Raw genomic sequence first — 15,279 nt, forward strand, 5'->3', positions numbered from 1 at the left:
AAAGGTGGTTTATGCTTCTATATGAGATATAAAAGGAAGACAATCATTCATTTTTCCTCTGTTCTTTCAATTATTATTTGAACATATCCTAAAACAAGAGGGTTTTGTTTGTTTGTTTGTTTATTTGAGACAGAGGGTTCACGTCATTCTCCTACCTCAGCCTCCCGAGTAGCTGGGACTGCAGGCGCCCGCCACTACACCTGGCTAATTTTTTGTATTTTTAGTAGAGACGGGGTTTCACCGTGTTAGTCAGGATGGTCTCGATCTCCTGACCTTGTGATCTGCCCGCCTTGGCCTCCCAAAGTGCTGGGATTACAAGCGTGAGCCACCGCGCCCGGTCAAAATAAGTTTTTAAAGCCTTCAATTACTCAAATATTTGCTTACTTAAGTTTTCAAACAGGAGAGATGTAAGAAAATGTTTTGAACATTCAGTGAAAATAAAGGGTTCCAAAGAGTAACCACATGGCAAAGACATGGTCAGCATTAATCTGTTGGGAACTATAACTACAACTTTAAATAGGAAGAATCACAAGAGGATTGCCCGGAAAAGCAAATTATAGGATTGTTAATTTAGTAATTCTGATCTGTTACACTGAGTTAAGTAACCAGGTTGATAAGATGAAGCATAGTTAGCTGCTCCTACACCATCCCACAGGTGGTAGTTGAAATGTCTATTTTAAATCCTCTTTAAAGCCCTATACCTAATTCTACTTTCCCTACTGACCCTCTACCACACACACACAGATAAGATAATGAAATCCGTGAATGGTGGAAAGAACAGTTTTTGCTTTTTTTTTTTTTTTTGAGAGCTTCTTTTAGACATAAAGAAGAAAACAAAAGGATACTGAGCCACCAAATTTTAAAATGGAGGGAAATACATGACAGAATATGTATACATGGAAGGAGGGATGCTGATAGAGAAAAATGTGCTGTGTATATTTCTTCTAATAACTGAAAAAAATGAAATAAATAGGTAACATTCTTGTTAATTATACTTGTGGCCTGGAACATTAAGAAGAATTAAAAGTTGATCGTTAGTGGATAAAGACAACGAGCTAAAAAAACAAACAACAAAAAAAAACAAAAATAAACCCCTTTCTATCCAATTAAATCAGGTGCTGCATAAGTTGTCATGGTAACCCACTTTGGGTAAGACCACAGCAGACATGAACTTAGAAACATCTGTCTTCACCTAGTATTAATTCCTATGGTTAAAGAAGGAAAGTACATTATTTTGGCCAAGAAAGGTTGAGTAATACAATATATACTTAGCTTTCTTTCGTATGATTTCTTGAAAATGAGAATAGCTAAAGGGATTTTGCAATGTCACCATTGTGAAAATTCTGGTAACATGACTTTATAAACTGGTCTTTTTTGGATGCTTGTATGCATACCTGCAACCTGGAATGTTTCCATGTCTTCTTTTCATTTACCCATATCTTACCTCTCTTTAATGTTCCAGCATAGGTTGTATATGTTACAAATGTCAAACTTATTGTCTATTCCTTTTAATGTTATACTGCTGCTATTGTGTATTTTTAAAAATTAGAGCATGTAATTATATTCAGACATATATCACATATTTATTCCATACATATGATATTTGATGCTTTGTGTGTGAATATGTAGACAGTGTGTCCTATTTATCAAAGCATATAACCTTTGATAAAAGAGGTAACTATAGAGAAATGGTGCAAATAATCTATCCCTTTACTGTAAATGAAGCATTTATCAGTAATTATTACTGACTAGTGATTAGTATTGAAATGTGAACAAATTTGTTAGTTCTCTTTAAATAAAAATTTAAAGAGAATACTCAATATATCATAAAAAAGATATGCTATGCCTCAAAAAAGAAAAAAGTGACTTAATTCATGTAATTTTTTAAACGGGTGTCAGATTGTGTCCCCTGATGCCCTTCCTTTAAGTACACTCAAGAAAAATTTTCTGGTGAGAAATGTAAATACCCATTAAATTCCTCCTGTCCTCATTTCCTTCCAGTTTTCATTCCGGCAGCCACCAGGGGATCTGACAGAGCAGGTGCACCAAGCAGGGCAAGTTCCTGAAAGTGGAGGAGAAATAGTCTGAGAGAGAACATAGAAGGTAGAGAGAAATTTTAGAAACCCTCATATTAATGGTTACCTCATCACAGAAATATTAAACTCTCTAAACCTTGGGTTATCATTATATCGCCAGTTACATCACATTATATTTACAATTAAGTCTTCTTGCTCTTTTTCTACACTCAAAGAATATTTGAAAATACTTTGAGTTTTCATGTAAGTATGCCTATGCAGTAAATCTCACCTTTTGGGACATCTTGGAGGCCTGTATTATATACATACAAAAACGATTTAACATCTTCTAAAAAATATGAGATGATCAGGTACATGTTCACAAAATATTTTTTAGAAGGTTAATGGATCATTAAAGTCTGTGCATGAATTACAGCCTAAAAAACCAATGACCTTCTGGAAAAAAATATAGTGGTTCCTTTCTATCTGGTGTTTCACTCTCTGTGGTTTTAGTGACCCAGGATCAAACATAGTCTGAAAGTATTAAATAAAAATTTCCAGAAATAAACAATCCACTGGGCATGATGGCTCACGCCTGTATTCCTAACACTTTGGGAGGCCAAGGTGGGAGGATCACTTGAGCCCAGGAGTTCAGGACCCATCTAGGCAACATAATGAAACCTCCTCTGTATAAAAAAGACAAAAAACGGGTGTGGTGATGCATGCCTGCAGTCCCAGCTTCATGGGAGGCTGAGGTGGGAGGATCACCTGAGCCCAGGGAGGTTGAGGCTGCAATGAGCCATGATCGTGCCACTGCACTCCAGCCTGGGTGACAGAGTGAGACCTGGTCTCAAAAATTAAATGAGATACAATATTAAAAAATTCATACATTCTAAACACTACATCACTTACCTCATTCACTTCATCTCATTATGAGAAAAAGGGTGAGTACAGTTCAATAAGAATTTTTGAAAGACCACATTCCCATTAATTTTCATTACATTATAGTGTTATACTTGTTCTACTTTGAGTCATTTTTCTTGCTCTCTTACTTTGCCTAATCTATAAATTAAACTTTATATATTGGTATATAAGCATAGAAAAAATGTAGTGTGTACAGGGTTTGGTACTATCTGTGGTTTCAGGCAGTCATTGGGAGTCTTAGAACATATTCCTTATGGATAAAGAGGGACTATTAGGCTGGGCGCGGTGGCTCAAGCCTGTAATCCCAGCACTTTGGAAGGCCGAGACGGGTGGATCACGAGGTCAGGAGATCAAGACCATCCTGGCTAACACGGTGAAACCCCGTCTCTACTAAAAAATACAAAAAACTAGCCGGGCGAGGTGGCGGGCGCCTGTAGTCCCAGCTACTTGGAGGCTGAGGCAGGAGAATGGCGGGAACCCGGCAGGCGGAGCTTGCAGTGAGCTGAGATCCGGCCACTGCACTCCAGCCTGGGCGACAGAGCGAGACTCAGTCTCAAAAAAAAAAAAAAAAAAAAGAGGGACTATTGTGTGGTTTTCTTACATATTTTAAACACCATAATTGTTATTTCTCATTTTATGTTAATACATGTTTACAATAATTTTTATTTAAATTCCCATGTCGATTTTTCTACAGAGAATCCAATGGTTGTGTGTCTATTATGTATTTTGTGGCAGCTAAATTAGCAGTTATAATAAACATCAGTTCTTACAAATTTCCCATTTCATATTCAATATCTCTTATATTGGAAATTTAAGTTAAAAAGAAAACATACAAAAAACACACATGGACTTAGAAATATGAAAATAAAAAGACCATTGTCTTTGTCCTAGAGAAGCACATGATCACCCGGGGGAATCAAGTGAAGCTGGGTGCTAAGCAGGGCGTGATGAAAGGAGGAAACGGAAGGTTTTTAAGTGTGGGAAACAAATCTTCCTAGTTGATAAAAAAATCAGATTGTGAAATGCAGACTGATGTAGTCCTTGTTTTTCTTATTTTGTTGTTCTTGTTGTTGCTTCTTCTTTGTTTTGTGTTCTTGTTTTTTGATTTTTTTTGTAGGAGAAAGATGTTTATTTTGTTATTTAATGGAAATTTTTATATTTATTTTATATTTCCATTATGTTAACAACTGAAGCTGGTACAAACCAAAAAGGAGTCCACTTCGAACCATTATTCTCTTTTGAAACCTCAAAATCACAGAATTAAATTGATCTTAGTCTTCAGTTCATGGAAGATCAATTAAATCGATACTAGAATTCAGCTCGTTGTTGTCAGTGCGAAGATATATTGTAACTGAACTTTTTTGTATTTTAGAAAACTGCAGATTCGTATGGAGCTGTAAGAAATAATACCAATAGACCACATATACTCTTGTGAAGTCCGTTCAAGGGCAATACATTGCAAAACCACAGTGTGAAATCACAGTCAGGGGACTGACATGGATACAGTCAAGGTGCAGAATAACTCCTGCACCAAAAGCAGGCTTCATCTTACCCTTTCATGGCTGCACCCCCTCCCTGTCAACACCCTTCTCCCACCGTTTCTAACTCTTTGCGACCACTTCCCTACTCTCCATTTCTGTAATTTTGTTATTTAAAAATGTTATATAATGCAATCATACATTTCTGACTCTGGGGGATGCTTTCAGCACAGGATAATTCCCCCAAGATTCATACAAGCTATTGTGTGTGTCCATAGTTTTTTCCCTTTTTATTGGCAAGTAGTATTTCGTAGAATTGATGTACCAAGGTTTATTTAATCGTTCATCAATCAAAGGACATGTGGGTTGTTTCTGGGCTCTAGCCATTATCAATAAAGCTACTATGAACATTTGTGTACAGGTTTTTGTATGAATATACATTTTCATTTATCTGTAATCAATGCCTCAGAGTGCAGGTTAATTTTTTCCAATGACTACCAAATCATTTTCTGTAGTTCCTGTACCATTTTCCCTTCTCAACATCAGTGAACAAGTAATTCAATTTCTCCACATCCTTGGCAGTATTCTCAAGTTTGGACAGATTTTAGTCATTATTTCTGCCAATATGTAAGTCTTGCTCTTTCTCCCCTTTTCTTCTGTAACTCCAATGACACAAATGTTAGCTTTCTTTATCATTACCTTCTGCTTCTTGAAACTCTCCCCGCACAATCCCAATCACTTGTCTCTCTGTTCACGGTGAGTTAGTTTCACTGACCTTTCCTCAATTTCACAGGACTGGTGAAATCTCCACTCCATTCCATTCAGAAAATCTAGGAAGATGTCTATCAAGATTATTGTATTTTCCAATTCTATTATTTTCTTTGTTTTTGTTAACTTTTACTTTATTCTTGAATTTTTTTAATTTTTTAAAGATTTTTAAGAGAATTCGTAATGGCTTGTTGAAGTTTTTTATAATTATGATGATGACTGTAAAACCTTTGTTAGACAATTCTAACATAATGATTAATGTAGTTTTTGGCACCAATCATCTTTTCTCATTCTTGTTGGGATTTTCTTGGTTCATGGTAGGTAAAGTTATTTTTAAATTTTAATCTGGACATTTTAGATATTATATTATGAAATGTAGGATCCTATTTAATCTTCTTTTATTTTAGCAGGAGGTTCCTCTGTTGAAGTGAAGGCGAGGACTATGTGAGTGTGACCATTTAGCTTTTCACAGGGCCTGCCAGCACCACTCAAGCAAAAGTGGGGCAGTAACTCACACCAGCTCATTGCAAACAGGTGCGGTCAAAGATTAACTGCCTCTTGGCCCTACTGACAATTTCCTGGCAAAACTTAGGTACCAATTGCCAATACCTCCTTGCTCCCTATTGGGCCCTGCAGCAACCAAGGTGTGGGGAAATAGAGGGCTGGCAAATTCTGCTTTGTTCATCTAGGGTGGGGTAGGAAGCCCAGCTCCCCACTGGGCCTCAGTGACACCAAGGAAGGGAGGGTGCAGGGGAGTGCCAATTAGCCCTGCCTCTCAGCACCTCATTATTCTTCACTGATGCTGGTTATAAGGTGTAGGTTCGCTTCCCCACTTAGTCGCACTGATAACACGGATAATAGAATAAGAGTGTCAACTGACTCTACTTTACCTTGCCTTGCTCAGTCTTATGCCTTACAGGTGGGTGGGGAGGTTCAGCCCCATAATGCACCTTCCTGACACCAGGAGTAGGGGGAACATGGAGTGTTTATTAACTCTGACCTCTGCCATCTTGTCCAGTCTATCTGATGTTAGGTGAGTATAAAGGCTCAGCTCCCACACAGCTCTGCTGATAGCCGGCATGTGTGTGTTGGGTGTGAGTCAGAGGAGGCTAGTTCTTTTCTGCATTACAAAATTAAGTCTCACTGTTACTGGGTAGGAGTGGGGAATCAGGACACCACCTGGTTCTTATGGTGGGGAATGGAAGATCGGCTGACTACTGGGTCCTATAGATACAACCTAGCAAGCAAATTAGAGCATTGCCTGCTTCCGTGAGGCAAGAAGTTTGGTTGGAAGACCAGCTCCCCTCTTGGCCCACTAAAACTGCAAACAAGGGGATGTAATTTTTCCGTTGGTATTGGCTGGGTATTGCCAAATATATTTTCCTTTGAAAGCTTAGGCAGGGACAGGCTTTTCTTGAAGTTTTTTTATTTTTTGTTTTGTCTATGCCTGTTGGTGGATGTATATTGGAGACTGTAAGAAAATTCAGTAAGATCTAAGAAGAATAGTTGTGAGATTCCCGAGGTGGCCCATTTCTTACCATGTTACAGAGTCTTCTTTCTATGCTTGTCGTTGTGTTGTTTTAGTTGTAAAAACTGAGGATTTTTCAGACAGTAAGACAGAGGACCTCAGAGGAATGGGGCTACTCCATCTTGACGAACTAGAGTTTCCAATATCCTTATTTTATTGTTTAATTTAGATTGCTTCAGATATTGACTTCATCTGATATTTCCAATTCTATTCTCTTGCCTCTCATTGACATTCACATACACCAACATGCAGATTGCGATATTTTTAACTTTTGTCTTTCTAATATACTTCAAATATATTTTCATATTGATGACTATCTATTAAAGTATATACTCTCATTCTACATGTTGTTGTGTGTTTCCATTCACATTAATGGTAGCATGTTATGGAGTGCATTTGGCTTTTACTTTATTCATTAACAATTTTGGAACTCAACCAAAAAAATGACATAAATAGCTATACTAAAATTCTTTTAATTACTATCTAAAATCACACTCAGGCAGAAAATGTGCTCTATTTATGCATTAAAAAATGATACTTAATATGTCTTTGATTTTTTGCTGAGTTGAGTAATTGTTCAACTAATAACTTTATAAATATTCTCTTGATTATTATTCTGAATGCATCTCCAGATATAGAAATGGAATTGCTGGCCATGGGGCATGTATATTTACAATTTTATTAGAAACTGCTAAATTACTCTTCAAAGCAATGCTAATTTACATTCTGGTTATGTGCTATTACTAGACACTTTGGGTTAGGTTTAAATGCGGAAATGTGCCCTCTTTAAATTTAAATTTTTCTGATTTCTAGTGGGTTGAGCAACTTTTTGTCCACAAATTCACCGTTAAGTTTTGTTTGTAAGTTTTTGAATGCAATGTGTTCATTTTCCATTTATTTTTATAAGATTGCAGGTTGTTTACGTAATGTAGAAACATGAATAGAGGGCATTTTCTCCCAGCCTGTCATTTGTTTTATTCACTTGTTTATTAAGCATACTTTTAAATTTTTTCCTTGGTATTTTTATACTTTCTTTTAAGACTTTTATTGAAGTATAATCTATTACATAGAATATATAAAGTATGTATATCTTAAGTTCACTGGTGTATGAACTTCTGCCCATCTGTGTAACCATCACACAAATCAAGATACAGAAATCTTCCATGAGCTCAGAGGCCTCTTGAATGTTCCATCGAAATCATGACTCCCCACAAAGGTAACCACCACTCTTTTCGAAACATCGTTTAATTTTACCTGTTTTTGAACTTTTTGTAAAGTGAGGTATATAGGATGCATTGTTTAGGGTTGTTTGTTTTTCTCTTTTTCGTTTGAGATTCATCCATGCTTTCTCATATAGATTCAGATCATTATCTTTCCATTGTTACATAGGATTTATCATTTGCATACTCTACAATTCATTATTCATATTACTCATAATTAACAAATTTTATTTGTTTAAAAGCTTGGCAATTTTGAATAATTGTGCTATAAAATTTCTTGGGCATATTTTTCGTAAGTGGTTTTACCAATTCACATTCCACCAGTGATTGATCTCGCACTTCTGCAATACTTAATGGCATCACTTTATTTTGTTCTATTGTTTTATGTAGTGGTATCACTAAATACTTGCATTTTCTTAATGATCTTGAGTCCTTATCCTTATTCACAAATTAACTTGAGATTAACTATTGGATAATCTCAAATTCAAAACTAAAATTGTTTGAATGACCTTTATTGTTCATTGTCTTCTTACATGTTCTATATATTCTGCAAAAATACTTTATAAGAAATAAACCAAATATTGACCAAGGATGTAGTAGAATAATGCAAGGAATAAGGTATTATTGAAAGAGTGGATGAAGCTGGAAACCATCATTCTGAGTAAACTATCACAAGGACAAAAAACCAAACACCGCATGTTCTCACTCACAGGTGGGAATTGAACAACGAGAACACTTGGACACAGGGTGGGAAACATCACACAGTGGGGCCTGTCATGGGATGGGGGGATGGGGGAGGGATAGCATTAGAAGAAATACCTAATGTGAACGATGAGTTAATGGGTGCAGGAAACCAACACGGCACATGTATACATATGTAACAAACCTGCACATTGTGCACACGTACCCTAGAACTTAAAGTATAATTTAAATAAATAAATAAATGAAAAGAAAAGTCACATATAATTTTCAACTTTCCAAAAACTTAAAAAAAAAGAGTTAAATTGGAAAAATATCACAAAAATATGAGAAGAATCTTCCATTCTGAACAACTTAATTTATAAAGTTTAAACAAATACATCTTAACTATGATTGTAGATGTTAGAATAGTGGTTATGGAGTGGGATATTAACCAGGAGAGGACAAGAAGAAACCTGCCCTGGTCCCAGAAATCTTTAGTCCTGTGTGGGTGAGGACTACAAGAGTACATACTCAAACAAAATATGTATTCAATCGTAATTAAGGTCCATGCACTTTACTGCTAATTACTTATACCATACAAAAAAGTAAATATCTACCTACTCTAAGGTCACATGAATAGGTCCTTATGTTAGCTTTTGGAAGACATGTTTGTTTGATATTTACATTTGTCTTTCTCACTTAGTTCCAAGCTACTTGTGAAAATGATATTGGAGTATGCTGTAGAAGGCAGAGGGCTGTTGGTATTCACAGCTCGCTTATTTTCCATATGGATAATAAATTGGTTCAGAAATATTTAGGGAAAGGACCATCTTTTTTTCATTGTATTACAGTGTAAACTGTGTTTACATCAGTTGACAGCATGTGTATCAGGCTGTTTCTGAATTTGCTTTATGTTTGCCCATTCATCTCCTTGCATCAATACCATACTGTTATAACTACTGTAACCATATACAATGTAATAAAATTTACCCAACCTGGGATTTAATTTCTTAATGTTTTTGCTTTGATATCGATCATCATCTTTGGAAACTATGTAGGCATTATCTTTTCGAATTTTATTTATCTCCCGTGAAGTTTTTCTTCTACTTCTGGGACTTTACTTCCGTATAAGTTAGGCTCTTTTTATTTCTCATAAGTTCTAGTCTGGTTTTTTTTTCTTTTTTCAGTCCTTATTTCTCTTTATGTTTCCATCTAGATAAGTTTTTCTTGTCTGTCTCATTGTCACTAATTCTCTTTTTCTTACTGAATTTCTATAAATACTGATAATTTCAGCTCCAAGATTTAAATCTGAGTGACTTTTAGAAATTCCAGTAACCTGGCAAAATTATTCATCTTTTCTTTAATGTCTTAACTATATTAACCATAATTCTGAAAAACATATCTGGGGGGTTGGGGGAGTCTGGTTTCTCTCTACAGGTAAGGAGATAGATATAGATACTGATACAGATGTAGATATATCTGTAATTTAGTCTCGTACGACAGGCCTAATAATTCTTATTGAGGACATAAGTTTGGGTATTATGAATTGTAGAGGTTTTGGATAACATTATATTCTTCCAAAGAGGATGTGATAATTCTCCGGCAGGTTGGTTCAATTTAGGCACCTGTTTCCTGTAGATTTCTGATATGTTCTTTTGTAAATTAAGGCAGTATCCTTCTATTTTTAGATGACAAATGTGTGTGTATTTATGTGTGCATGTGTGTGTATAAATATTCCAAATGTTCATTTTATGCATTCAAAGGTTCTGAGTTTCTATTATATACTGGAATAAATCCTAGATCGTTAAAATTATCACTTTGTTATTGTATTTAGGATATCAGCATCTTCATGAATGACAGAGATTGCTTTTTAAATATATTTTCTAGTACTTTTCTTCCTTTAATTTGCTGTTAAGATAGTAACTTCATAAAATAAATATTGTATCGATCATTTTTTCTATTCTATTTCTATCCCTTGAATGTTTGGCAGAATTAAAGTATAAAATATGTGGGACAAGTTTATATAAATACCTTGGTGGGATATTTTCACTATTGGCTCAATTTATTTAATGAGTACATATTATTAATTTTCTATTTCTTCATAGTTTTCTAGAAAACTATCCATTTCTTCTAAGTTAACTGCATGCTATGAATCTCTTAGAGGGGAAATCTAAAAGGGAGCTATAATAAGACCTTTTTATTTAAAGGATGTCCTAGAATGGAGAAACATTTGTTTGCTTAGGATAGAAAGGGGATTTTGCATTATTCAGAGATTGATATTGAAGTTTATTTATTGGGCTTTGAATTTATCATCATAATTTATCAGTATTATTTCTAAAACACATGGCATACTAGCACTCGTGATTTATAGAGTTTGAATGTTTTGTTTCCTCCAGCTAAATATAAATTGATATTTGATCAAAGTGTGTCTGGGGTTGCAATTAGATCTGTGTAGAAAATTACATAATTGTGCAGATATAAATAAGAACATTTCAATCTGAATGAAATTATGAAGGTAGGTTTGCATGGATAAACCATTATAATTATGAACCTTTGACATGCCATAGTCATTTTTCCTGAGTTGCTGTCCCCTAAAGGCCTTCTTAGGAAAACTAAGGAATGGTTATGCCACGCAGGAAAAAAAAAGGGGGGAGATAGAAAATTTAATAATCTAAGACATTATTGAAGAAAAATAATATTAGAGTGTTGTGGCAAATAATATTTAAAATTTTACCTATAAAATACTAAATTAGAAGAAAATGAGAAAATAAAGAAAAAAATGAGGCAAAAAACTCATGGCCTTTGTGGAAGAAAGTCTTGGGTTCCTGTAAGCTGTGTGTTTCTTTATTCTCATCTGTAAAACAACAAAGTTGGGCTAAAAGATATTTATTATTACTTTATGTTCTGAAATTCTGTGACTCTATGAAATAATAAGTCAAACATTAAGAACAAAATATATTTGAGTTTCCTATAGGTCTTTGTAGAGCTTTGTTTTGTTTTGTTTTTGCCTTGTAGATGAAAGAAATCAGTTTTAACACAGAGAGTCTATGAAATAGGACGTAGAGATACTGGTGGATAAAATGCAGATACTCTAAAACTGCTAGGCTGCATGTTGCAACAACTCCCTTATATAAAGCTCAGATTCACCTATCTGCCATGGATTTTCTCCCTGGTTTCATTAAGAAAGTTTGTATTCTTCACTTCGAAGCCATTATCATTTGGAAAACAATGCAGAGAATAGCTTAAAATTACATAGCCCTTACTGTTTCCTGTGGGTTCTCAACGTCTGTTTTCCTTCCTTTCTAGTTGTAAAATGTCCTGTGTTGCATGCTAGTTCTGCTGTGAATTCAGCTATGTCCACATATGGAAATCAGCAAAGCCAGACTCCACTGCCAGGTCTCTTAGCTACTGTGCTGTGTAAGCCAGTACTCCTTCACTTCTTCATTTATTTCACCCTATCTGTGGTCTTTTAAGTGAGGACAAAAGTTACTTTCTACAGTGAAGTGCTTCCAGCCAATCTTGGCTATTCTAACCTCTAAGCAATTATACCCCTGTATTCCTTAAGAAGCAGTTCGAGTCTTTCAAATGGACTATCTGAAACAGATAACTTAAAAAAAAAATAAAACTTTTCATGGATTCCCTCTTCAACAAGTAATATAGTTTTTTGATTTGTAAATCTCTAGGCTCTAAAATATTATGAAATATTTCCATGATGATCTCTGGGGTCAAACTAGAAAAGGTAACATTTGAAACAAAATGTCATTGATGATATTTACTTCATGGTCCCCAAATAACGTTCTTTTTGAATAACAAAAATATTTATCTATGAATAATGAAGATAAGAAATTGGCTTAAACGTTAAACTTCGATCTGTACAAAAAGAATTAAGAGATATTAATCATATTGATCATTACAAATGCTATAGATGTTTGTATATTTTATTAAATACTTGAAATTTTAAACAGTTTCAAAACACCTTTTTATACATTTGTGGTTTCACTTGAGCATTCTGATAAAATATATATAAAACTCTCAATTAATTTCAGCAGATTAAAATATATTCACGCAAAGAGATTCAAATAAACTATTCAAATCATTTACATAACAAATACTTCAGTGACAGGATAAACTTAAGGCAGAAGGGTATCATATCATATAATAAAAGTTGCTTTTACAGATTATGTTATCTTTAAGGACAATTTATTCAGTTGGTGCAAAAATAATTGCCGTTTTTGTCATCACTTTCAATGGGAAAAACCACAATTACTTTTGCACCAACCTAATAATATCTGGACAACATAATGAAATTTTTTTCTTTTATTTAAAAATTTGTTTTACTTAGCACAGACCTGTAATACTTAGAAATCATCTTACTGCATTAAGAACCATATTGCTGGCCATAAGACATCAACTTGAATAAATTAATTCATTTCCTTGAGTTCCCTATTTATTTACTCTCTAGAAGCTATAGGTGGTCGATTTACTGTGCTAGGTGCATGAAATACAAAGGTAAATAAAGCATGTTCCCAGCCCTCGGGGAGTTTTCAATCACATAAGGATGACATACAAATTTAGAGATTTGTAGAGACAATGTAGTAAGTGCAATCATAAAGATATGCTGAAGGACACTGCACTGTATTTCATAATCCATGCTTCAGGTTCCTTATTTGACAAAAAGGTGAATATTTTTCATAGCAATTTGGAAGGATTTACAAAAGTTGACACTGGATATTACATTTGGAAAAATATTCTTGAGAGAAATAAAAAATGCTGTAATTTTAATTATTATAAACCACCACTCTATACTTACAGTAGAAAAATTCTTTAGTCAGATTCTCTGATAGATAGACTGGGCCTACATTTATGCTCATTGTGTCTCATGGGCCACAAACCAAAATTCTCTGATTATCACTGGCACTGGAATTGAAAAAAAAAATAGTAATAAAAGTTTATATAATTTATTTCAGAAAACCTCCAGGTGCCTCTCACTCTCATGGTGTCTTTTGCAGAGAAGCACTAAGTATTGTTTTTGAGGCCTAATTATGCTTATTGTTGTTTTTGTTGACAAAACTGTTGTTATGATGTTGAAATTTGAATTCTAATCTAGATGTACTGACATACTAAACACTCTGTATGCTTCTCTTTACTTGATCATATTTTGCTAATTTTATTGATCCAATATGTGATTGAAATATTTTGGGTATGCAAAAGTTAAATGTGAGTATTTTTATTTTAAAACATTTTGGTCAAAAACTAATTAAAAAGCACAAAATTAGCTGAATTAAATTAGAATGTAAAATTTAATATAAAGGATGAATACATCATGACCACGTGAATTTTTCCCCAAGGAAAAAACAATTCACGTAGTTCATCATATTAACAGATTGAAAAGAAAAATTAATCAACAAAATCCACCTATTCCTTATAAAAACCTCTTAGGAAACTAAAATAACTGCTAAGTTCTTCAAATTGGTAAAGGGAATTTATAGAAAACCTACATCTATCGTTAACAGTCTAAAATGGGAAAAAGCAAATACCTTTCCCGCAACTGGAAAAAAGATAAAGTTGTTCCTTCTCACAGCTTCTATTTAGCATTGTACAAAACGTATTAACTCTTTCAATAAAGAAAGGGGGAAAAATCAAGCACATAGAAAAAAAGAAGAAAACTATCTTTACCTGCAGAAGCAATCATCTCTGTAGTAAAAAAAAAAAAAAAGAGCTATTTTCATGCTTAAGTGTAGCTGTATGATTCATTTGAGTTCATTTTTAATATGGTGGGAGTTTTTTTTTTTAACCTGGATCTATTCATATGTGAGATATTTCTGGACTTTCAATTTAATTCCATTTTTCTATATGCTTACTGCTTATATTTTTGTCAATATTACACTGTGCTGATTACTATAGTTTTATGATAAGTTGGAAATTGGGTGGCATAATATGGGTTGCTCTAGGGCATAAGATACAGTTTTGATATTGTATCAAAAGTTGTTAATATATACAAATTATTGTATTTATAGCTAGAAGTGGAATATTGGAAGTGAAATTCAGTTTAAAGAAAACACCATTTACAATACCTTTTAAATTAGCATCAAAGACCAGTACATTTAAAATTATGAAACATTGCACAAAGAAATTACAAAAGAGTTAAGTTAATGGGGAGATACTCCGTGCTCATTTCTCAAAGACTTGCTATGTTTAAAATGTAATTTCTTCCTAAAATGTTCTATAGATTTCTTGAAATCCCAATCAGAATCACAGCCGGCTTTCTTAAAGTACAAAATAACTTACATACATGAAAAGATGAAGAGCATAGAATAAACAAAACAATTTTTCAAAGGAGGAAGAAAATGGAGAACTTATGCCACCCAATTTCAAACTTATTATAAAACTATAGTAATCAGCACAGTGTAATATTGACAAAAAATATAAGCAACAAGCATATAGAAAAATGGAATTAAATTGAAAGTCCAGAAATATCTCATATATAAATAGATTCAAGTTTTAAAAAAAACTCCCACCATATTAAAAATGAACTCAAACGAATCATACAGCTAAATTTAAGCATGAACATTTGAATAATATAGAAAAAATGTTTAGTGATACTAGGTTAGGCCAAACTTCTTTGCTACAAATAATGGAATTATAAAATAAAAATATTAAGGTTT

The sequence above is a fragment of the Theropithecus gelada genome, chromosome 1, assembly GCF_003255815.1.
Source record: "Theropithecus gelada isolate Dixy chromosome 1, Tgel_1.0, whole genome shotgun sequence".
Taxonomy (NCBI): Eukaryota; Metazoa; Chordata; class Mammalia; order Primates; family Cercopithecidae; genus Theropithecus; species Theropithecus gelada.